Source organism: Chroicocephalus ridibundus, chromosome 11, assembly GCF_963924245.1.
Source record: "Chroicocephalus ridibundus chromosome 11, bChrRid1.1, whole genome shotgun sequence".
Classification (NCBI taxonomy): Eukaryota; Metazoa; Chordata; class Aves; order Charadriiformes; family Laridae; genus Chroicocephalus; species Chroicocephalus ridibundus.
The window spans coordinates 20,748,465-20,765,783 of NC_086294.1; positions in this window are offsets into that span (position 1 = coordinate 20,748,465).

Consider the following 17,319-nt stretch of genomic DNA (forward strand, 5'->3'; position numbering starts at 1 on the left):
CTGGGCTGGCAGATGGCCAGGGCATCGCCGTTTTCTGTGCTGTTGTACTGGACGGGCTGGAGCTCCAGTGTGAACTTGAGTTGAAACAACCCTGCAGACACCCAGGTCGGTGGAGGAGGAGGGAGAGGAGGTGCTGCGGACACCAGACTATAGGTTCCCCTGTAGCCCGTGGTGAAGACCATGGTGAGGCAGGCTGTCCCCTGCAGCCCATGGAGGTTAATGCCGGAGCAGGTGGATGCCTGAAGGAAGGGACCCATGCTGGAGCAGGGAAAGAGTGTGAGGAGTCCTCCCCCTGAGGAGGAAGGAGAAGCAGAAACGTGTGATGAATTGACTGGAGCCCCCACTCCCCGTCCCACCCCCGCCTTTCGTTTTGGACTTTCCTGCCCAATGTCTTTGTTTGCCACCTGTACAGCCAGGGATCGGGCTGCCCTGCCAGAGGTGTTACGAACATTAAACCTGCCAAGGGCTGCAAGGTACCTCCATGCTTTGTTGAAGGGGTTTGAACAGGTATCGTGATGACTAATTGAAAATGGGTTTTCATTTAGAAAACACTCAGACGTACGAACTCCATTAGCTAATCAGGTTTGCACGGGGTTTTACAGTTTTGAAGCCCAAAGGCTCCTGCCAGTGACAGTGCGCAGCCCAGGCACCGCACCACACAGACGAAGCTAAAAGGACTGTCAGTGCTGACATGTTCACCTTAAACTGGAAAATTTTAAATGTTCCCAGTGGCCCAACTATTCGTCCTTCCACCTGACTACCATTCAATCCATTGCCCGCAAATATGGTAAGAGGAAGAAAAGATGCATTATTATTAATAAATGAATGGAGCTATTTGCTATTTATTATTTAAGCCCTCAATACTGGCAGGCTTTAGTGATACATGAAATACAGGCAAGTAATTTATTTATTAGGGAAAATAATGATTTTTTTCCCCCCATTCTAGAGCCCTCTCTGACCCAAACAGCAGGGGGTTTATCAAATACAAATACGATGACTTGTAATTTTAGAGTCTTTCAGAGCACTGTAACTGACAACCTTTTTAACATAAGTACATTGAACAAATAATTTATAGAAGTATTCTGGGAATATTTTAGGGTGTTTTATTACTACTTCTGAAAGCTATGGCATGTTATTGATTTTGGTGTATTAATATAACCTAAAAGTGAGGGCACATGCTTGCCTTCTAATCCAAATCAGCCTTGATAGCAACCCATATATTTTACTGAAAGGAGCCTTGAACTAACGGCAGAGGTTAACAATTACACATCATAGCCAAAAGTTTAAGATAATGAATTTCGCTCATTACACACTGTCCAGCTCCAGCCACAGGAAGTTCCTCACTACTCCCTCCTCGATGTCTCGTCCAAATTTCTCCAGTAGCTATTTGTCAAAATTTTGAAGCCTTATTCTCACATTTGTGTCATGCAATTGACATTGTATTTGTGAAGGCTTCCACTAAGGAAATGTAATTATCATTACTGTTTTCTGTGTGCCAAAAAAATGGTGTATTTCTCTTAAAATGGGCTTGCTTTCTTGCTTCATATTTTTTCATGTATATATGCGTGCCTGTATATACACAGGCATAGGTGTATATAGCAATAGCTGTGATACATACATTACTGGATGTGGGTATTTCTCTATTTCGTTCTTTGCTGTTCCTGGAGTCCTGCTCCTGCGCGCTGCAGAGATGTTGAGTTCCTCTGACTGCTTCTCCCCCTCTGCCCAAAGGGTCCAGAGCAGCTTCAGTGCAGCGTGTCGGGAAGGATGGCACCTCTGGCCCTTGCTTTCTGATGACCTGGGTACCTGCCTGTTTAATGCTTCAGTGGGACTGGACCAATTCACCTGGCTGCTGAGAAGTGTCCGATGGTACCAATGTCTGATCATTGCCATTGTGCTGCATATCTCAGCCAGATCACTCAGAGGACTCCCCAAACCACATCACCAAATATGTCCTCCTTTTTTTTCTCTTTCTGAGGTTTCTCAGTAATCTTCTCTGCTGCCCATGGTTAATTCAGTTCTGGAGGACTTATTATCCCACATTTAGTTCTTGGCTTGAAAAAGCAATAGTGGACAGTTTTTAAGTGCCTTGGCATAGTAACCCTGTGAACTATGGCTCTTCTCTAGCGGCACTTTCTTAAGAGCATCCAAACAGATTGTTTAATTGCCATTATCTCCCTCCCCTTTCAACAAACAATGGTTCTTTTATCTCATCTTTACGTTTTCCTGATCACTCAGTGGTGCCGTCAGTGATGGCATAGCCATGGGAACTCCTGGTTCTGCCCAGTTTGTCGAGTTGGCAGAACCTTTTGGGACAGCTCTGCAACGTTGGGGGCCATTAATGAGGAACAGGCAGGCAGCTTCAACAGCAAGGGGAGCTGGGAGAAAAAAATCCCTCCAGATTTGTACCCTGCTTCAGACTTCCTGGGAACTCCATGGCTGGGGCAGTCAGAGACTGGTGCTGCACTTCTCCAGCTCTGGCCCCTCCTTGCCCTCCTTTGCTGCTGTCAGCATGGATATAACAGCATCACGATGCTATCACTGCTGCTGCTGCTGCTTGGATTAGGAGAGAAAGGCATGGGGCACTCACTGGGAAAATCTCTTGTCTTGAGGTGCTGTTGTCCTCAAAGCCAGAAAGATTCTTGCTTACCTTTACGTCATGCTTTCTGTTGAAATAGCCTATGCATGGGGAAGTGTGTGAGGTGGACTCAGAAGTATGCATTAAAATAGCATAAAATATGGACCTTTTTTTTTTATTTGGGGTAAGGAATTCAATCAAAATAACTCTGGAGGGGGGAGAAAAGCATACAGATCTTGAGGAGCAGGGAACAGGCCATCTGGCTGAACATGCCGCCCATTAAAATGTACCTTAATCCCCACTTCCTGCTTTTTTGCCATATGCTTTGCTGTGTGAAAAGTCAGGTACAAAGCGGTGCCCTTAAAAGAGAAGTTTCATTCCTGGTCACCTAAAAAGGTGACTCCTAATTAAATCCAAAAGAGGCATTTTATATTCATCATAGTAGATTTACTCACATCTTTATTTTCCAATAAAATGCGCTTGCTCCTCCTGTCCTTGTGGCATGACTGATGTCACTTCCCACCCAAGAAGTTTCCGGAGGAAGGACTTTTTCTTCCCCTTTTTTACGCAATTTAAAATTTGCTTTACTGGTTTTGGTGGTAAAACTCCAGCACCGTTTGTGTCCTGGTGTAGTTAATATCCTCATTCTCAAAGGACGAACACCAAGGGCCTTGTGTTGAAATAGAATTTATAACCTGTACACCTGCTTCCTTTGCAGTCAACATTTAATGATTTGTAAATAGTAATAATACACTGGAAAAGGAGAGAAGATGCTTAAATGCAGTGCTAAGCAATTGCAAATGTAAATTAGTTCTTGGGCATGTTGCAGGCAGGGTTTTATCGATTTAGGTTTTGGAACATACTGAGCAGGGCTTGATACTGAGGAACGATTTTTGAACTTTATGTTTTTCACACTTCATAAACTTTTTAAGCTTTCAAATCTTCATACCCTGGCTAAGTTACTGGTTTTTTTCCTGCAAACTGGCCCAGGCTTTTAATATGGCTTCAGGGCTGCAACTTGTTAGACCAAGACAGGGACCCTTTGGAAAGGGCTGTCAAACCCTCTAAAAGCTAATGGGAACCAGGGAACTTGAAAATCTGTGGAGAAACTCAGCCATTCATGCACTGCATCCCTTGCGTAGGGTAGTCCAGAACAGCGGTGGGACAAGCAGGCGGTTTGCCCCAGGTCCCTTGTTCAGTGGGATATAGACAGGCCGGCTGCAGTATCGTATTTCCTAATGTGCGGTAGAGTGCAGGAATTACAGCACTCCCTTCCTCCAGGTGCACATGATACAGAGAGCTCCTGTTGTTGTTTTGGGTTCTTTATTTTTAGGTTCAGTAGATTTTATTGGGTTATTTTCCTACCCTGTGAACACAGGCACCAGGTAGTCAATAACAATCGCTCCATTAAAAAGGAAAAATAAAATCTTCAGTGTTAGGTGCACACACTAGAAATAAAAAAAAGGAAGGGGGAAGGATGAAGGGAAAAACAGATGCCAAACATTGTTTTACATGTCACGGAGACTGCCGTTCTACAGACTCACGTCTTTGAATGAGTGCAAGTAAAATGTTAGAGAAAAGGTGCTTTGTATCACATTCTTCTTCCACTCTGATATTATCACCTCTGAAAAGCAAAATGCTTATTTAACAGCTGCATTATCTTAAATTAACTTTTGGCTTCCAACCTAAGAACATTTTTGCCCAGACAAGACTCTCCTGAGGTTACAAACAAATCAATAGGAGGACCAGGAATAGAAGATGGATAGGCCTTCTGTGCTCCTTTTAGCTACCAGACATCCTTCAGCTCAAAATCACGTTGCGCCCAAACCCGTAGCCAGGTGAACACTGGGATTTGAGTCCCAGAAAGGACGAGCTCTGATTCTTCCTCTGCCATTGCCTGGAAGCGCTCGGTCCGCGTTCAGTGCCTCCCCGAGCTGGACCCCCCCTTAACGCTGCTACTTCCGCTGTCTCCACAAAAAGCAAAAAAAACCCCAAATCCCCATGTCTTCTGCTCCTAAACATTCGTCTTTGAGCACCAGTCACAACTGGTTTGTGTTCCCTGCTTGCTTCTCTGCCATTGAAGCTTTATTTAGTCTTGATAGTGAGTGAAACAGTCAGGTGTAAGATTTTAGGTCTCCGCTCAGACGAATCGTGCACGGTACATGCCGAGCAGCCCGAGTGTTTACAACAGCCTGTGACAGAACGTATTACTCGTTGCGACTTGAGGCACTGCCATCGAAATATGGCACATTGCACAGAAATTGCTTTTGCAGCAAGTTGAAAGTCGTGTTATTAGGGTGCGCTATTGGATTAACCCACCGACATGCAATCCAGCCCGATACCGGCAGCGAGGATTTATTACCGGCCATGATTTCCAGTCACATCAGAGCTCACGATGAAATCGCGGGGTGTGTGGCTGTGTGCGTTTTTGAGCGTGTGTGTCCGTGTGCGTGTGTGTGATGGCTGCGCGGGGCAGAGAGCGGATGAGCTGTTTGGGAGCTGGGAGCGAGTTCCCGTCGTGCGGGAGCTGGGAGTGAGTGAGCTCCCGTGGTGCGGCACCGCATCCGGAGTCTTTTGCAGCGTGTCACGTCCTGTGCTTGGGGTTAAAATCTCCTCCTGTGGTGCTTGGCCTACGAACTATTTGTATCACTGGAGGGCACGTGGAGATGAAGGAGGGGTGCAAGCGGTGTCTCAGTTACGCAGATGGAGCCCATGGAGCTTATGGAGTGAGTGGGGGTAGTGGTAGCTCCCGAAGTCTTTGCCGTTTAGTTCACCGGCCCAAGGAATATTTGGATTACAGCCTCGCTGCTGAGGTTGCCACCCAGAGTGCCAATTTGTTTCAAAGCTGTTAGTGTTTTGGGGGAGATATGAACACCTGTCCAGGGGGAACTGGACTGATGTATCACCCCTTCAGTTTGCACAGAATCCGGCAAACTGCCAACAGATGGCACTAACTTTGAGCCATGGTTTGCCGACTGTTACCGATTTCTTACCTGCGACGAAAGCACCAAAAAGCTCTGTCCTTCACTGCCAAATAGGATCAGCTGTAATTTCCCTCTTTTAGCCATGCAAATAGTTTAGAAAAAAGCAGAATAATTCTGCTTTTCCTTCCAGCTGTTTGACCACTGTCCCATCCCCCCTTTACTCCAATCCTGTGAAATACAAATAGTCATGCTGTCAAGAAGTGCCACTTTTCCTCGGTTACCACCTGTGGGTAAACAGATCACCATTGTACCTGGCCATAATGAGCAAGTTTTAATATATATATATAAAAAAAAGCCAACTAATGAGGTAATTAACCTGTTATTATATGATAATGACTATACACTTGCATGCTTGATGGCCTCAATGTAATTAAAAACTTTTAATATGTGTCTGTTTGTGACCTGTAAAACAATTAAGAGCTTCTGAGGGTTTGGGCTTTTCGTTCTTTCTTCGTTTTTTATACACACAGTTTTTCTGTCTTTGAGCCCTCGGATCTGAAAGCAGTAAAATTACATATAAGACTTAGAAATAGAGTTGACTCTATGCAAATTCTTTGGAGGAGGCAGAAGAGCGCAGCCTACACACCAGTGCCCATTGCAACCTCAGCTTTCCTCAGTGGGGCAGAGAGTATTTGGTTTGGATTAAATCACAGAGAATTAAGAGACACAGTAATTTTAATCTTTGATTTAGCAGAAGCTTTAGGCAGCTGCCAGAACAATACTTGAATACTTTAATTTAAATCTGGGCATGAATGTTCTTGAAGTGGAACTGCTCACGGGTTCCAGTTAAGCACGTGCTTAAAATATTGCTGAATCAGCTGGGAGCGTCTAAAAGGCTGTCCTTTCTTAAACTTTAAATCCACAAAAGGAATAGTCTTCGTCTGAGTTACACGTACCTTGTTGAGTACTTGCCTTGTAGAGGCGCTACCCTGAGTGCCTCCATCTAACAGCCTTGGGGGATCAATAACTTCCTGTTTCTTCAGAATATTTTTTTCCTGTATTTAAGACTGCTCTTGTTGCTACAAGAGTCTTTTTCCTCCTCCTTTAGACGTCCCTCCCCAGTTGGTAATTTATTATTATTTTAAGTCAGTACTCACATAAACATTGCTATTTTAATTAGGGAGAAGCAAACAAGTCATAGGCTATAAGGCATTGCGAGTATGCTTGCTACTCTCACATTTTAATTATTTATTGGAGTAAATAAAATTAAATATTTTCATAGCGATCCAGAACAGGATTTGAAGTAATTACTCTGTCAAATTCATCAAAAATTCTCTCATCAAAATAAAAACCTTGATGTCATTGAATAATTTATAATACAAATACACAGAAATTGTAAAGTATTATAAATAGAAAACTGCAGGGTAAGTGAACATGAATTAGTTAAGGGTTATGTTTCTGAAAGAGCCTGTCATAAGCTGTATAAATTTTTAATAAGTGTTTTTGAGGCCTAATTTTCAGTGTACAGTATATACCAACAACTAGAGGAAACAACCCGAAAATGGTGATTTAGAAACACAGCTGTTTATGATAGAGGCCAGATTGTGACTCCTCTTCCTGGGCCTTTCTCTCGTACAATTTGAACTAATGATGTTTGCCACTGAACGCCTATGGCTTAACATGAATCATCTGCCTAAACAGCAAAAGCATTAAGTAAACCTAATCTCTATTATTATCTATGAATACCAAATGCTGGGACAATATCTAGCCTATTAAAACCCCAACTGTTCGGTGAGGCATCCGTACGCCAATGACTGAACACCAGCCTGCCTGTGCTCAGTGCACCCGGTTTCTGCTGTGGCTGAGGATCTCTCCTCCTCGTGTGGGAGCTGGAAGGGGCTGGCACTCTTCCCTGGTGCCCACAGGGCCCCGTCCTGCAAACTGCCATCTCCCCACCAAGTGTAAAAGGAGCTGGAAGTGCTCGGCACCTTGCAGGTGCTTCTGCATTCGATCTTGCAATGCCAAAGGCGACTCTCCATGTTACTGGTAACCAGGGATGTGTCAGAGGCAGAACCTCCGACCTGAAGTCCCCTGACTTCACTTGTTCTTCTTTTCCTAATTCCAGTGAATTCAGGATCGACATCCTCTGTTAAAAGGCCTCCCATAAAACAAATTAGCAACAGATCTGGTCCTTCCCACGCTAAAGCCATTGTTTTCAGTGGATCTAAGATGGATACAAATATCATCAGCCTTTTTAAAAAACTACCCCTGCCAACTCATGGTAGACTCAAAAAATAAAACTTCCTCCTTCCCAGCCAAATGAAACCTGAGATTTATGGTGGGATCTGGATCTAAGGCAGCAAAGGAAACCTGCAACAGCCCCGCTGATGCAGGGGGAGTTCTGGATGCAGTGGTGTAAGGCTGAGGTAATGCCACTGGAGTCAGTGTTCTGACTTAATCCTATCGTAATGAGGCCTGGAAATCTTTTTTTCACTCCCTTGTTATAAAAGTCGTTAGGCAAAATCTACTTCTATTCCTAAAAGTAGTTCTAGGAGTTAAATAAAATAGATTTGGTGACATTTATTGTTTATTCTATTTTGAGAGGGATCATTTAAAGGAGGTTTTTTCCTTGGCTTTCTTGGAGCCCGTCACCATTTTGGTAGACATGTCAGTTCGTATCATATCTGGCTAAAACTTTGATTTTTGAGAGCCAGTAAGAAGCATGCCGTTTTTTGATCGATATGCGTTACAGAAATAGACACAGGGAATGATTTTCAGACAGCTAAGCCAAGGAAGCTTTATCAGATGTAGAATATGCTATCTCATTTCATGCACGCATCTACCTCTGGCAAGGTTCTTTCTATTCTTGGGACCTAAAGGGCCTCAGCAAGGTAGTTCTGCTTGTAAATCTCTGCTACATCAGAAAGGTCAATATACAAGATGCAGAGCAGGCACAGATTGACAGGAAGTGGGAGCAGGATTGGAACAAGTTAAAAATTGCAATCCTTCTCTGCTAGAAAATGAAAAGCCATGTACGGAACTCATGGGAATGGTTAGGAAGCACTCAGGAAGCTTTGGAAAGCTTTGGCTTATGCAAACTTAAATGTAGCCTAAATTTTGCATTGATTCTCTGTACAAGGTGAAAAACACCCAGCTTGAATATAGTACAAGACAAATCTATCGACTGCAGAGTAGACATAGGAATTTATTGCTGTACTGTTTCTCTTCCCATTCATCAGCCAAGATTTTCTTAACTGGCTGCATTAGCAGTGCCACCAAGCATTTTGTGGAGGTTTTCAGTGACTCGGGGATTTAGTCCTCGGTGTAATTACTGCCTGACTCTATGTTGCCCATTCTGGATGGTGTGGGGAACGTTCACCTAATACCCCAAAGATTACATTGCTTTACATCAGATTGATGGCAAACAAGTTTTTAATGACTATTTAATTAAAGAGGAACCATTTAATCGTTTTACACTATATTTTATCTATAAGGCTTCCTCTTCTTATAAATTTAGGCTACCAAAGTCTGCGTGAAGCACAGAGATGGAGGCTTCCATGTATTAGTTATTCACTGGGTCCTTCCTTTCTCTCTGTTTAATAATTGATAGGCACAATCGTTCCTCCTACTTCTTCACGGTAGTCAATAGTGTGTCATCCTCTGCTGTCATCTCAGGTCACCTTCCTGAACTGCTTAGGTTTAGGAGTCAAGTCTGGTATAGACAAGTTAAAACTTTTGATAGTAGAAAGAGATATTCATTTAATATGTTGGTTGCTAATCATTATCAACCCATTTTAAAATGAGAAAGTGGCTCGTATAGGGAATCGCTTAATTTCCCTAAGCACATTCGGGTCTCACTTGCTTTAAAGACGTGCTCTTAGCTTGATTTTTCTCTTTGGGTTTGGGGTCTTTAACATTTCCTCTTCTGTTGCTTGTGGTTTCATTGTAACATTATTCTTACCGCTTTTCCTCTTCCATCTATTTCGCTTTCTACTCCACAAGGATATTGTAGTTTTTTTGGACGTCAAATGGAACGACAAAGGGAAAAAATCCCCGCAATTCTTTTTTCAAACTATGAATAGTTTTCCTTTAAAAAAAAAAAAGTTCTGGTTCATCTGCAGCCAAGTTTATTGGAAATGACAGCTCAAAAGTTCAGTGAGTGAGTGAAGTTCCTAGAGATCAGAAGCCCTCTGCTGTTTCTACTGTTTCCAGGCCTCAATACAAGGGCACCTTTTGGAAGTTTCAAGGTCAGCTGTAGGTCTATTATTATGTTGAATGGAAAGGAAATAATTTTGCACTTGTATCCAACTTCTTGTCATCTTTCTCCTTACCCTACTTGGCTTCTTTGTAGTACTTGAAGGCCTCAGCTCCATCTCTTTTGGCCATTGTAAATGGTTTGATTGGTGTTGGCCATGTTATCCCTTCTTTCCTCTTTACAAAAAGCAAATGATCATGTTGCATTGAAGAAACCATTATTGCCATCAAACAATCTGCCTTAATTTTCACCTTCTCTGAAAGTTTCAACTCCTCATCAACATTTCAGAAGGAAGTAACTGTGTTGGTTTTCAGTAACTCTGAGGAATCCTACCAGTTCTGATCCACACTTTGGATAAGTCATAGCACAGAGACCACTTTGGACAAAGGATGCACTGGTCTTTTCCTTTTATTTTTTCCTCTTTGCTGCTTCTGCTTTTTTTTGAAGCATTTGTTCAAGCCCCCTGAAGCGAAGGCAGAGACATGAATCTTGTACAAGGTTCCATTAACCAACCATCTCTCCTAACTGGCAACACGGAGCACTCTAGGATGAAAACTGTGTATGTTATGCCCAGAATCGTAGCTTTGCCTTCCTATGAAGAACTCAGGCTGGTGTGTTGGAATCAAGCATTTGCAGGAAGCCCACCCACAGATATTTCTTCTCATACATCTCTTGGCAGCTTTTCCTTCTTCTGTGCCCAGGAGAATATTGCTATAGTTGGTACGTTAGTCTGGCTCAGCCCTGTCTGACTGCCTGAAACACAACACCCATTCAACAACCTGCTCCTTGCCCTACCTCCCTTTTTCTGATTCACTGCAAAGATAAATGGGACACCAGGACATGTCCCTCTGAGTTACTGTTTCCGCCAGTGACTGGTTTTAAACCAGGGCTCAGGATTTAAAAAGTATGTGCTGTTATGCCCTAAAGCACCTCCTGTGTTTCGCTTGGCACATAGAGTTAGTAGCAGTTTCTTAACCACTTGCTTTTGCATATGGTCACCGGGACTGAATGTGGAACCACAGAGCATCGTCAGCTCTTACCTCTGATGATTTCCTTGGCTTTTATGGAATTATCCCTAACTGACCCCAGCGTAACATGGATAAGGACTGGAGCCACCACAGACACAGGGGTGGTTCTCTCTTCGGAGCCTACATGGTGCTTTTCCTGTATTATACCTAAAGCGCAGTATATATTTGTCTGAAAACTAAAGGCTAAAGGCACGCTTCAAGCCTGAGGAGTTTTAATTACAGGTCAAAGGGAGCAACAGAGAAAAGAATAAATATGTAGAGAAGAAACTGTGTGCCGGACTTGGCTGGCAATAGCAATTGTCTTAAGTAAAATGATGGGAAATGCCTTCAGGCAGGTTACGTTGTAGATGCTTATGATTGTCTGCCACTACCACAGTGGTAGCATCTGATCTGAGGGACTGCAGTGTCTTACAGAGACTACCATTCAGAAAGATATGTGAAGGCTCTATAATTTTCCTAGGAGAAAAAAAATAATAGCACGTGTCCAGACTGGTGGACGGGCTTACTGCCTACTTCTGACCTGCCCAGAGTGGTGTGGCAGGTGTGAGGAAGTCGCGTTAGCTCCCAGCTACATATCAAGTGGATTTTCAAAGAGCTTTTGATGACTTATAAAACAGAACATGGTTTGGGGTTTGAGTGTTTATCTGAGCAGCTGTCTCCCTCTGTATGGGCCTAAGCGCTGTTTGACATCATCTAAAGCTGTTTTACTGGCTGTTCCAAAACAAACAAAACGCAAATAGGCTTAACACCTTTGGAAGGCAACTGCTTAGTTATTGTGTGGAATTCATTTTGGGATGGGGATCTGTAAAGCTGAGTCAATACATTGATTTGAATCTAAGCTGCAAGCTTACCTTTTAACCTGCACTTGTTCCTTCTTCTAATAGAGCGTTTTTTTCCAAACCAGATATTGTGCCTTTATTGTCAACTGCCCTGCATGCATTTGCGTGAGAAGTACTATGGGCTCTTGCTTTCAGTTGACACTACCTAGGAAAGGGTTGGAAATAAAACCTGCGCTTCTGTCCCCACTCTCCTTGCTTTACAGACGGATACTCTTGGGTTGCTAACTTGAAGATCTGGAGCTCTTTCGTATCCTTAGAATGCACTGCCTTTGGTGGAAGGACTAACCATTGGGCAGCTACATCATTTTCCCTTGAGGAATCCAGGAGGGTCGTACTGAGCAGTTGTTCCTCTCCAGGTGCTCCTTGTCTCTTGTGCAGCTGTTGCTGAAGTGATGCTAGATGCTTTCCTGATCATACCAGGGGCTCAGGTGTCTTCAGCATATCAATAACCTGCATTAAGCTGCCATCACTTTTAGAAGAGCCTGTGCAATGACTGAGAGGACCGACTCAAGGATGAAGGTAATCTGGCTGAAGGTCTGCTCAGGTCAGACAGATAATACATACAGGAGGAAATGTCTGTTGAACTGGAAGCAAAGGCCAGCAAGGGGAGTTGAATCCTTCCTTCCTATTTGCTACTTTCATGATGTTAAATCCGGTGACATGAAGTATTCCAATTTCCTTTCCTAGGTAGCATTTTATATCTGGGCTTACAGGCATAGTGTCAAGACAGTATGGTCACTGTTTGTGTTCTGGAGTGGCTATGCACCTTAAAGGTTTAAACTTAGCCTAAGAAAATTTCAGACTTTCCAGATGTATATCTTCATCTAGAAAATCAAGTTCATATTTAGAAGATGCTTGTTTGTTTTGCTATTTTAATTTACTTGGTTTTCCTTGTGGCGTGCCCTGAGAGACTTCATGTTATCATGCTTTGAGCCGGCAGCTGGGCTGGAGGGACATTGTGGGAGCGGCTCAGTGTCTTCATTCTCCTCTGTTTCCCTCATAAGAGTCATACAAGTGCCCTTGTATTTCGTTAGCACTCTGAGAAAATAAGATAGAGCAATATGCTGGTGTAATTTCCTCAGAAAAGAAGCGAACTGCCCGGGCTCCTTGGGCCAGAATTCAAGGAAGAGAATAAAGATTTTGGGTGCTTACCTTGAAATACCTTTAACAGCTGAAATACTGGGAGTTAAATCTGGGCCAGAGCTTCACAACTCTCAGCATAACACAGCCATCTGAAAGACCGGGCTCTGGAAGTTTTCCGTAAAACTTGGGGGAAACATCCCCAAAGTTTCTGAAAGTCTCTGGCAGTGTCACGTTATAGAAGCAGGGACCTATCAGTTTGTCTGTTGGCTAGGTAAGGTCCTTGTGTGACCTCCATTCACGGCGCATCTCAGCACCTTAAGATCTTTTATACTTTTTATGTTCATGGGGCCAGATTTACACAACAGAATATATCTGATTAAAATCATGAGAATATTACTGATTCCCTGGTTAAAATGGTCTCCACATAGTCTTTGCTTGCCTTTCTTCTAAAGTCGCTTTGGCTGGAATTTTGCAAAATGCAACCACAGTCTCCCAAAACAGAGCACAAACAAATGTGCCACAATAGATATGTGACCCCTTCACCTTGTGTTCCCACATGGCAGCACTTACAGTTGCCACTATGCCACTGCACCGGCTCTTATAAATGATTCTGCCACCCCACACTGTGATTAAGTATTGCTGTTATAAACCAGGTACCTCTCATGTTAATAACAACATCTGTTAACTAACAAATTGCCCATTAACCAAGAGTAGCAGTGGATTTCACCAGATTACAGCTCTGCAGGTTTTTTACGAAACAGCTATCAACAAAAATGTTGTGCCTTTTTTATTCTTTAAAGATTCAAAGTAATTTTCTTTTTAACATTGAGTTTCTTAAAGCAGTGGTTATCCCATACACTTCAGTATTATGTAAAAGCCCTGTAAGATGATATTTAAAAAGAACAGGTACTTTCCCTTACTATTTTACAGAATAAAGTGTCTTTTCTATATGCCATCTTTGAATGGGTTCCTGAACAATACACCAAAACTCAGCTATAAACACACTACTGTCATAATAGACGCTATACTTTACAATACCTACAGGGATTCACTTTTTAAAGTCTATAACATACAGTAGTCTTTTTATATGAGTGACTGAATCATATAAAAATAAAAATTGATAAAAAATAGTAATAAATCTGGATTTTATATCATGCACTGAGCAAAGTCTAAATTAAACTACTGTATTAAACCTTCTATGAAGCAGACCTAATTAATTAAAAACACCAGGGTTAAGCAATTTAGCCATCAATCTCCTAGCTTAAGTGGGGGATGAGGTACATATGGTAGCTTGCTGAGGAAGAAAAATGAAAGACCTGTTCTCTCCAGACTCACGTTGACATGATCTAGGGGAGGTTAAATATGAGCTGCTATTCCCAGGGAGACTTCTCCTACAGTTCCTCCAGCAAGATGACTTTCCCAAAGCCCTCGGTAAGTTGGAATCTGTCACTTATCTCCTGCTTCCAGAACAGCGAGTGGAACAAAGCAGCCTTCCAACGCCTTTCTGAAGGAGTCAGATGTTGATTGAAATGGCCGTGGTGCCGTGGCAGAGGGATCTCTCTATGAGCTCAGACTAGCTTGTTACATCGCTGATGCAAGGGAGTTCGCTAACGCTTCCAGGAAGGAAAAGGAGATGCCGATGGTTCCTTTCTCTCCAGAGATGGGTGCTGGCCCTAGAAGCATGTCTCTTGCACGGTGGACACTGGGCCTGAGGATGATTCTTAAACTGAGAGAGGAGCAGGCCCGGAGGGTGGCCAGCAATACCCTTCTTTGGAAGGCACCCTCAGCAGAAAGGCCGCCCAGTGACCTGAGGGATGGTTTCAGTTACCAAATTGTCAGTGCGTTTCTAAGAAAGGGGCAGCTCGAGAAACTGCTAGCTGAAAATTTTCCATTCAGCCCTCCCTCACCACATTCCCTCCAACTGTTGACTTTTTGGTTAAAACAGAAAGATTTGTGGAAAAAAATGAGATTAGTTTTGTTGCAAGTTCTCTGTTTTTGTTGGAACGGCTGAATGCCCAAGAGATTAAACTTCTAGGAGCTAGTTCATTTCTAAATTCAAATTTGATGTGCCTTCTCATGTGGCTCCCTCCAAAACAATGGTGATGGAAGAAGCAAAATATATTGCTGCACATTGATGAATAAAAAAGACCCGACACTGGTTAGACCTATTTTTTCAGTCTTTGGCTCTTCACCATCGCAGATGCTACAAATAAGAGATTTCCTAAGCTCTTCCTCAACAAGGGCACAGGCATTCAGCTGGGTTGCTGGTGGGTGAAGTTGTGGGTGGTGACTTGGCTGGGCCTTTGAGGGCTGAGTTTAGGAACTGATCAGGGGGCATCTTTCACGTCTTTTCGGGTTCCACAGTGAGAACTGTTCTTTGGCACTCCTGTATTTTTTAGAAAAATAATCACATTCCATGGATGGACAACAGTCTGCTTAGAATAGTGTTTGCATCATTTCCCGCTCTCTTAACTGGATTCTATTTCCTTAAATCTTGCACCCCCCCGGGGTGACTGTAAAGGTGAATGTAGCTGTACCATCCCCCTCGAGATGGCTGGGCATGTCCAGCTTGGAGAAGAGGAGGCTGAGGGGAGACCTCATTGCCCTCTACAACTACCTGAAAGGAGGGTGTAGAGGGGTGGATGTTGGCCTCTTCTCCCAGGGGAATAATGACAGGACCAGAGGAAATGGGCTGAAGCTGCGGCAGGGGAGGTTTAGAGTAGATATTAGGAAGAATTACTTTACTGAAAGAGTGGTCAGGCACTGGAACAGCCTGCCCAGGGAGGGGGTTGAGTCACCAGCCCTAGAGGTGTTTAAGAAACATCTAGATGTGGCACATCAGGGCATGCTCTGATGGGCAGAGGTTGTAGGGTTTTGGGGTTTTTGTTGTGTGTGTATGGTTGGACTCGATGATCTCAAAGGTCCTTTCCAACCATGAAGATTCTATGATTCTATAAGATGCTGCAATTCCCCAAGAGAAGAAATTGAAGTCAAGGACTTTGTGTGGAAGTAGAAATAAAATTCAATAGTATTTGCACTTGGATGTCAAAAATTGATGCAAAATTATAAGCAAGCCATACATTGCTTTGTGTTTTGCTGAAAAATTCTCAAATACCACACAAATGGACTTTCTGAATGCTTGAACAGTGGAATGGAATAGAGTTAAGCATCCACTGTGTAACACCTATCATTTCCTGGTACTGTTCTATTAATTTAATATTTCTTCATCCTCTTGTATCTCCCATGAAACCCTCAATCAATGTGATGATTAATATTGTACGCACATGCAGGTCACCTCCCCTTTTCACATCCCTGTTGCTTTTTTTTTTGCCCCAGACCCGACAATCTAAGGGTGAGGTTTCGTGTTGCACTGAGCAGCTCTCAGAGCTGCACCCAAAAAGCAGACTGACTCCTGCTGTGTGCAGAAAGTCCCCTTTGGATCAGGACTGGAAATTATGTCCTTATGGCATGAGTCGATTCGAGTGGCTGATCCAGCAGAAAAATATTAATATATTTTGCAAGTCAACCAAATGCCTGAGCTGCCCAGTGACTGTATGATGACTGCATCTGTCAAGGGAGGGAGAGGCAGGGGCCAGTGGCTGTAGATAGAGGCTCAAGTGGGATCTCCCTTTCGGCAGGGGCTTTCCGTTTGACCAACTTGGCTGTAATGCGGAGATGCACCCTTAGGAATAGCAAAGATCCCCCCCCATCAAGCCCAGGAGTTAAGCTTGTTTGCAGGCTCTTGAGACTGCCGGTGGATTTGTGTTGGAGATGCACTTCAGAGTTCAAGTGGCGTGGGGAACGCTGCTTGCTGTGCAGCCCACTTGAGCTGAGCTGATGGGTACAGGCAGCCACTGGGAATCGCGTGGTGGCTTTTAGTAGAGGAAGGCCCAAACCTTCGTTCTGTGTCCAGACAAACCCTTCATTCTGTAGAGGAGAGTAAAACTAAAGAAGGACCTTGAGACTTGTCCTCCTATAAAAACAAATTTACAGGCGCTTGTCTTTCAGAGATCCTTTAAAAGAAATTATTCTGTGATATGTGCTCCTACAGACAAGGCCTTTTACCTCAGGATTGTTACGGATCCAGCATCCTAAAATCAATACTCCATAAAGGGTATTCTAGGTACATCAGCTAGGTCCCTAAGATAAGGTGGGATCATTTTCTCATCTCAATAAATTGAAATAAGACCATTGCACAGAGTGACTGTTCCCAACTTTGGGGAACATGGCGCACAATGAAGGCTGGCAGACCTATGCGATAAGGAATTGAGTTGCCATTTTTGCAAATATCATAAACTTTTGAAGTGAATTCAGCACACACAAAATGCATTTCTCTGGAAATAGGGGATGTAAGTCTTCTTTTAGTGTTATGTAACGTCTCTGCTGGCAAATCCTGGTGAATAAAAAATAAAAGTGTTACCAGTGCGGCACTGGTCTTTTGCATTTATAAACAATGAAGCAAGAACAGAGAGATCAACAGAGCAGGCTAAAAATGTATCTTAATGCGCCTGCTGGGACCTTTACAAAAAGTCACTAAGATAAGGGAGCTTTGAGGTGACACAGTGTGCCATGAAGGACCTACTTTAAAAAGAAACAATACGTTTGAATATTC